The sequence below is a fragment of the Kogia breviceps genome, chromosome 11 (assembly GCF_026419965.1).
Source record: "Kogia breviceps isolate mKogBre1 chromosome 11, mKogBre1 haplotype 1, whole genome shotgun sequence".
NCBI lineage: Eukaryota > Metazoa > Chordata > Mammalia > Artiodactyla > Physeteridae > Kogia > Kogia breviceps.
The window spans coordinates 67969220-67977725 of record NC_081320.1 but is presented as its reverse complement, the minus strand read 5'-3'; positions in this window follow the sequence as shown (position 1 = coordinate 67977725).

Sequence of the window (8506 nt, the reverse complement as noted above, 5' to 3'; positions counted from 1 at the left end):
CATATTTACTGAGCAATCGCTCCACACCAGGTTCAGGGCAAAACACTTTATTTATGTGGATCACATCATTAATTTCTCTGTTAAAACAACTCTTTGTGGTGGACAGTATCCTGTTTTATAGATAAAGAAGAGAGGCACAGAGCAATTGTTTGCTAAGTAAGGTCACAGGGCTACTATTTGGTGGAATCATGTGGGGTCAGAAAGGCCTTCGAGGCCTTTAGGAGTTAGGGGGCAGAAGGCAAGTCTGAGCCACTGTGAGGCTTGGAAGCCAAGGAAGGCTCCAGAAGATGAAGAGGTTTATACACACTGTGTCATATCAGCCAGGACTCTTACAGTTGCATCTCACTGGCCCTGGCTGAGTCTCAGAACCAACCTGGAACCTTCCACAGTGGCTCAGTATCAGATGGAGCAGGCCCAGGTCACATGCTTCATGCCTGAGCCTTGAAGACAAGCTGACCCAAAACAGGTGTACAGAAAGCAGGCAGGGAATGATCCCCAAAGGAAAACCAGAGCCTGGAACCAAAGGAAGGGGGAAGTTGGATGTTTAAGAGGCAGAGAGTGAATGTTCTCCATGGGTTTCCTAGGCCCTTGCTACTTTGAGTGCGGTCACTGGGCCAGCAGCATGGGTGTCGCCTGGGAGCTGGTTAGACTGATAGAATCTCAGGCCCCACTGAGACCCACTGAATCAGAATCTGCATTTTAAAAAGATCCCCAGGAAATCTGAAGGCACATTTAGACTTGAAGAGCAGTGCTAGCACACTTCGCTTATATAATACAACCATTAAACTTGGGATATTCATGTGGTGAAACTGTAACACTGCACATGTGTCACTTTTATATCGCCACCATCCAAAGGGCAGACATCATTCAAGACTCACTTACTTTGTCTATTTTGGCTATTGTGAGTCTTGAATGATGTCTGCCCTCTGGATGGTGGTGATGTAAACCACCAGTGGTGCAGTGGTGCAGTGTTACAGTGCCAAAGAAATCTTGAAAAAGAAAAACAGAGCTGGAGAAATCAGGCTCCCTGACTTCAAACTATACTACAAAGCTACAGTAATCAAGACAGTGTGGTACTGGCACAAAAACAGAAATATAGATCAATGGTATAGGATAGAAAGCCCAGAGATAAACCCACACATATATAGTCACCTAATTTATGACAAAGGAGGCAAGACCATACAATGGAAAAAAGCCTCTTCAGTAAGTGGTGCTGGGAAAACTGGACAGCTACATGTAAAAGATGAAATTAGAACACTCCCTAACACCATACACAAAAATAAACTCAAAATGGATGGAAGACCTAAATGTAAGATCAGACACTGTAAAACTCTTAGAGGAAAACATAGGAAAAACACTCTTTGACATAAACCACAGCAAGATCTTTTTTGACCCACCTCCTAGAGTAATGAAAATAAAAACGAAAATAAACAAATGGGACCTAATGAAACTTAAAAGCTTTTGCTCAACAAAGGAAACCATAAATGAGACGAAAAGACAACCCTCAGAATGGGAGAAAATATTTGCAAATGAAACAACAAAGGATTAATCTCCAAAATATACAAACAGCTCATGGAGCTCAATATCAAAAAAACAAACAACCCAGTTAAAAAATAGGCTGAAGACCTAAATAGACATTTCACCAAAGAAGACATACAGATGGACAAAAGGCACATGAAAAGATGCTCAATATCATAAGAGAAATGCAAATCAAAAGTACAGTGAGGTATCACCTCACACCAGTCAGAATGGCCACCATCAAAAAATCTACAAACAATAAATGCTGGAGAGGGTGTGGAGAAAAGGGAACCCTTTTGCACTGTTGGTGGGAATGTAAATTGATACAGCCACTATGGAGAACAGTATGGAAGTTCCTTAAAAAACTAAAAATAGAACTACCATATGATACAGCAGTCTCACTACTGGGTATATACCCTGAGAAAACCATAATTCAAAAAGAGACATGTACCACAATGTTCATTGCAGCACTGTTTACAACAGCCAGGACATAGAAGCAACCTAAGTGTCCACCAACAAATGAATGGATAAAGAAGATGTGGCACATATATACAACGGACTATTAGCCATAAAAAGAAACGAAATGGAGTTATTTGTAGTCAGGTGGATGGACCTAGAGTCTGTCATACAGAGTGAAGTAAGTCAGAAAGAGAAAAACAAATACTGTATGCTAACACTTATCTATGGAATCTAAAAAAAAAAAGGTACTGATGAGCCTAGTTGCAGGGCAGGAATAAAGACATAGACATAGAGAATAGAGTTGAGGACATGGTGGGGAGGGGGAAGCTGGAGCAAAGTGAGAATAGCATCGACACATATATACTACCAAATGTAAAATGGCTAGTGGGAAGCAGCTGCATAGCACAGGGAGATCATCTCAGTGCTTTGCAATGACCTAGAGGGGTGGGATAGGGAGGGTGGGAGGGAGGCTCAAGAGGGAGGGCATATGGGGACATATGTATGCATATGGCTGATTCACTTTGTTGTACAACAGAAACTAACACAGTATTGTGAAGCAATTATACTCCAATCAAGAGGTATTAAAAAAAAAAAAAAGACTCACTGTTCTGACAATGTCCTTCATAGCAAAAGGATCCAGATCAGGATCAAGCATTGGATCTAGTCATCAATTCTCTTTGGTCTCTTTTAGTTTAGAATAATCATCAGCTTTCCTTAACTCCCATGACCTTGACACATGAAGATTTTGTAGAATATATCTAGATTTGGTTTGTCTGATATATTTTCATGATTAAATTCAGGTCACGCACCTTTGGCAGGAATATCACAGAAAAGATATGCTTTTCTCATTACATCCTATCAGTGGTGCATGATTTCGATTTGTCCCAAACTGATGTTGTTCACTTTGATCACTTGATCAAAGGAGTACTTGCCAGGTTTCACCACAGTCAACGATTTTCCCTCCTTTTGTAGGCAGGTATTTAGAAACTGTGTAAGTGGCCTATTCCTCATCACTTTCCATTAATTCATTTTAAAATTTATATCAATATCAACTTGTGGTTTCCTGGTTTAATCAATGGTTGTAATCTTTTACCATCATTATTAACTTGGATGTTCAGATTGTCCCTGATGTGGCAATTGGAGCCCATTCAAGCTGGCTTCTGCATCCTTTGACAGTTCCCCATCATTCTCTGAACACTTTCACAACAAAGTGTTTCAGGCTCATCATGTACTTTCCCACCCCCTAGTCATGGAAGCAGACATTCCTCTAAAGAATCTTGGTTCCTTTCAGTGGAAAATTGTATTTAGAAGCCAAGATCTGAGTGATACGTATGCTCATTGGTATTGGGGCATTCCTGTTCCCAGACCCTCTCAGTGGACAAAGCTAGGGACTATATGTATGCATATATATGTTTATATGTATACATGTGTATGTATGTGTGTACAGACATGCACACACATCTGTCCAAATTTTTATATATAGAACATATTTTTTCCCCACATTGATACATCCAATTCCAATCTACCATCACAGAGTTGAGTCTAGTTTTTTTCCCTTTTTGCAATTATAACTCCCTCCTCCAATTGTAAGAAACTTGGCTTCCACTAGCCTTAATATTTTCACTCATTTAATTAACCTCCAATACGTAACCAATCTCCCAACTCCACTGCATGCCTTCCCCTGTGTGGACACCTTGCTAAGGCTCTAACTCCCAAATCATGTTGTCCCTAAGTTTGCAGAGGTGTCCTCCTCACCCTACTCTGGCCCACCACAGTTGTCCCACCCCAACTCACACCCCACAGCCACTCCCAACCCCAGTGTGGTCAGCTAGTGGCTTTAGGCCTGAATGGAGAATGGAGAAGGAGGAAGAAGACTGGGTTTTTTCTTTAACTCTCCAGTGATTCCAGAGTGAAATGAGGGTTGACAGCCACCAAGGTACATCATGTGACGTCATGAGTGGTAGAACCATTCAGTCTTTTCTTCCTTTCTTTCTTTCTCTCTCCCTCTCTCTCTCTCTCTCTCTCTCCCTCTCTTTTTTCCCTAGAGCAGTGGTTCTCTACCTTGGAGCTTTAACAGATGCCAATGTGGACCCACCCCCAGAGATTGGTTCCACTGGTCTGTTTTTAAAAAAATGTTCCTCAGGGCATGTGAGGCCAAGGAGAAGAACCACTGTTCTAGAGGCGTGCACACAGTTCAGTGAGCCCTCCCTGCATTAGAAGGGTAGATATCTGCTTCTGTGTAATTCCCACAAACAGGGGTTGTGAAGAGAACATAGGAAAAACATCCTTGGACATAAATCATAGCAGTATTTTCTTAGATCAGTCTCTCAAGGCAAAAGAAATAAAAAGAAAAAATAAACCAATGGGACCCAATCTTTTGCACAACAAAGGAAACCATCAATAGAATGAAAAGACAACCTACAGAATGGGAGAGAATATTTGCAAATGATGCAACTGATGACGTGTTAATATCCAAAATATACAATCAGCTCATACAACTCAACGACAACAACAACAAAAAACCCAATCAAAAAAGTGGGCAGAATAGTTATTTATTTCGTAAATAATGGACATTATTTATGAAAACAGGGCACATGCTGGATTGGCCTGAGGCTGTAGTTTGCAGACCCTTGATCAACAGGCACATGAAAATATGCTCAACATCGCTAATTTTTAGAAAAATTCATAGCAAAACTACAATGAGGTAGCACCTCACACCAGTCAGGATGGCTATTATCAAAAAGTCTACAAATAATAAATGCTGAAGTGGATGTGCAGAAAAGGGGACCCTCCTGCACTGTTGGTGGGAATGTAAATCGGTGCAGCCACTATGGAAAACAGTATGGAGGTTTCTCAAAAAACTAAAAATAGAGCTTATTTTGATCCAGCAATCTCACTCCTGGGCATATACCCAGAAAAGATAAAAACTCTAATTTGAAAAGATACATCCACTCCAACATTCGTAGCAGCACTATTTACAATAGTCAAGACATGGAAATAACCCAAGTGCCCATCAACAGACGATTGGTTTAAGAATATGTGGTGTATATGTATACAAAACAGAATATTACTCAGCCATAAAAAAGAATGAAATATTGCCATTTGTATTAGGAAACTGTTGACTGAAACCACCCACCTTGGCCAGGCACAATAATAACTGCTCTGTGAGTTGTCTCACAACAGGAGATCTTGGTAAAGAACTCGGTGCTGTCACCAAAAACTAACCAGGAGAATTCAGGAGGGGCCAATAGGAGGGAGGAAATGCCAGTCCATAATATGTCCTGCCAAATTCCTAGAAACCCTCACAATGGAATCCATCCATCTTGGCTGAGAGATGCACATGCCACCAGGAAGGACCCTGAGTCAGACCACATATGGGCACAAGGAAGATGACTGGCTAGAAACAACCCAGAAACTAACCCCATTACCATAAAACCTGAGACTGCGAGTCACATGGCAGATCAGTTCTCCTGGGTTTCCTTACCCTGCTGTTCTTCACCCAGGTGGCCCTTCTCAATAAAGTCTTTTGCTTTGTCAGTCCGTGTGTCTCCTCAGACAGTTCACTTCCTAGTGTTATACGAGAGCCCACTCTCGGGCCTCGGAAGGGGGTCCCACTCTGGTAACATTTGCAGCAGCACAGATGGACCTAGAGAATATCATACTAAGTCAAGTAAGTCAGACAGAGAAAGACAAACATTATATGATATCACTTACATGTGGAATCTAAAAAATAATACAAATGAACCTATATACAAACAGAAACAGACTCATAGACATAGAAAACAAACATGGTTACCAAAGGGTAGGGGGGGTTATAAATGAGGAGTATGGGATTAGCAGATACAAACTACTACACATAAAATAGATAAGCAACAAGGATTTACTATATAGCACAGAAAACTATATGCAATATCTTGTAATAACCTATAATGGAAAATAACCTTTAAAAAATATATATATATAAATGAATCACTTTTGCTGTACACCAAAAAGTAACACAATATTGTAAATCAACTATATTTCAATTGAAAAAAAAAAGCAGGGGTTGCAAGTTTTTCCCATTAAGGGTGAAATAGTAAATATTTCCTTTGCAGGCCATATAGTCTGTCGCAAATACCCAAGTTGGCTGTCTCAGTGTGAAGGCGCCACAGACAACTCTGAAGTATGGGTGGCGTGGCTGTGCCCCAGTGAAACATTATTTATGAAAACAGGGGGCATGCTGGACTTGGCCTGAGGCTGTAGTTTGCAGGCCCTTGGTCAACAGGTAAAGGTTTTGAAATTGGCATTTTAAGCCCTCCAACTTCAAGTTGTGCTGACAGGGAAATTTTAATTAAGCAGAAAATAATTACCTATATTAACTCAAATATTTCCTGAGGTAATTTTTTTTTTTTTTTTTTTTTTTTGCGGTACGCGGGCCTCTCACCGTTGTGGCCTCTCCCGTTGCGGAGCACAGGCTCCAGACGCGCAGGCTCAGCGGCCATGGCTCACGGGCCCAGCCGCTCCGCGGCATGTGGGATCCTCCCGGACCGGGGCGCGAACCCGTGTCCCCTGCATCGGCAGGCGGACTCTCAACCACTGCGCCACCAGGGAAGCCCCTCCTGAGGTAATTTTTTAAAACGGCTTCCATTCCTATCAAGATTATTTAAGACACAATCATGCCCTTGGTCAAGCTGATCTCCCTGGTCAGGCTCACAGAAGTAGATCTTGCATTCGTTTTCTTCTTTTCTTCCACTGCCTTGTTTTGATCCCAGATGAAACAGCTAGCAGCAGCGCTATTTAAAGCTACACCAATCCAAGTGTTAACTACAGACCTGGGGCTATAGGGGTTTCTACTGAGACGCCCATTAGTCACTTGGCAGAGTTTAGCACAGCTGCCCTGAGCCACTCTCCTTTGGGTCCAGTCATGGATCTGAAGCACCGAGCAGACTCCGAGGAAGAGAGCGAGGGAATGGGATGCTAGGATGCAGGAGTGAGGAAGCATCTTACTGGTGGATCTGTGCTTATTTGGAAAACACATCCCATGCTCATGCCTGAAAGAAAGCATCCTTATTTGCAAATAGTCTAAACTAGGTAATTCAAATCTCATCTGTCATTTGTTTTTGATAAAATGATTGGGTCTTCTAAAGTGGCCAGGGGATAGAGCAATATCCTCTTTATTCCACGGTCTGCCTGAGACAGCCTGGGCAGAGGCAGGCGAATGGAGCACAGCCCATTTTCTGGTGGCGGCCCGGGAACAGCTGTGCATGTGGCCTTAGCAGCTAACAGTTAAAACAATGATGTTTTAAGCGGTGGGTTAAGATTTTAATACACCAATTCAAAGGATGGATAACACTTCTCAGCTTTCCATGTAATAGTCCTCACAGTTATCGTTCGTGCGGTGGTCTTGTCTTTTCGTAAAATTGGAGGTGTTCCCTTTTCCCCGAAACTCTAAAAAGCTCTATGGCCCCATGTCCATGAAATGGAAGCATTGTTTTTGTTGATTCCACTCTTGCACTGTACTTGTACTCAGCTTGAGGTTGTCTGATTTCATCCCACATTTGAGAGCCCTCTTCCTCCTGGCAGCAAATCCGGAAATGCTAACATGTGGGCACACAGGGTTTGAAAGAATTCTCAGCTCTCAACCCCCAATATCCTAGCTCTGAGCTAAAAAGTGGCACCTCTATCTCCTATAAAGACATTTGTGAGGAAGAAACCCCCCAATGCACACAAACCATACATCTCAGAAAGAACATGCCTTGGAAAGGGGGACAGGTGACGTGCCATTGATTCAATCAGTGATGCTTATTGGGCACCTAACAGTGCCAGGCTGTTCTAACTGGTGGGGCTGCAGAGCACTGGGAGAGCTCAAGTTCTTGGGGGAGGAAACTACAAAAACAAGTAAATAATTAAGAGAATCTCAGCAAGTGCACACAGGGGGCAGGGTTGGTGAGATCTATTCTCTAGTGAACTCTCGCAACATGGATCCTGAGAGCCAACCATTGTCCAAATGAATGTGCAGAGGTGGTAGATCTTAAGTTGGTTAAGTGTTTTTTGCTCTACCCAGACCTGATGATGTTTATTTCATGCAAAAAAAAAAAAAAAAAGACAAGTGCCTATTTTGAGTTTGTTAATGCAGCTATTTTATTTGTACCAAGGCTGCATAATGTGGGCTTTGTAAAGTCCACAAGCCTGAAAGCAGGATACGTTTCTGTTGGAAACTCAAGCTCATGTACAACAGCAAAGTGATAAATTACCATGATTTTGTACCCCCTACAGCTACTAGTTCAACCATACTTCAGGAATGTTGCTTCCACTTACAGAAACTCTACAAATACTGGTTTTTCACAAAGGCAAATATTAAATGAATATTGTTTGCTCACAGACATGAGAAAAAATGTGCAGAGCACACACACTGCAGACAGAATGGAGTAATAAATTGTACCGGGAAGAACAATTTGCAATATAAAGCTCACGTAATAATTTACTGGAACTTGAAAACTCAGTGATTATGCCAGGTACCGGGTATTTGATTAACTGGAAGAAAATACAG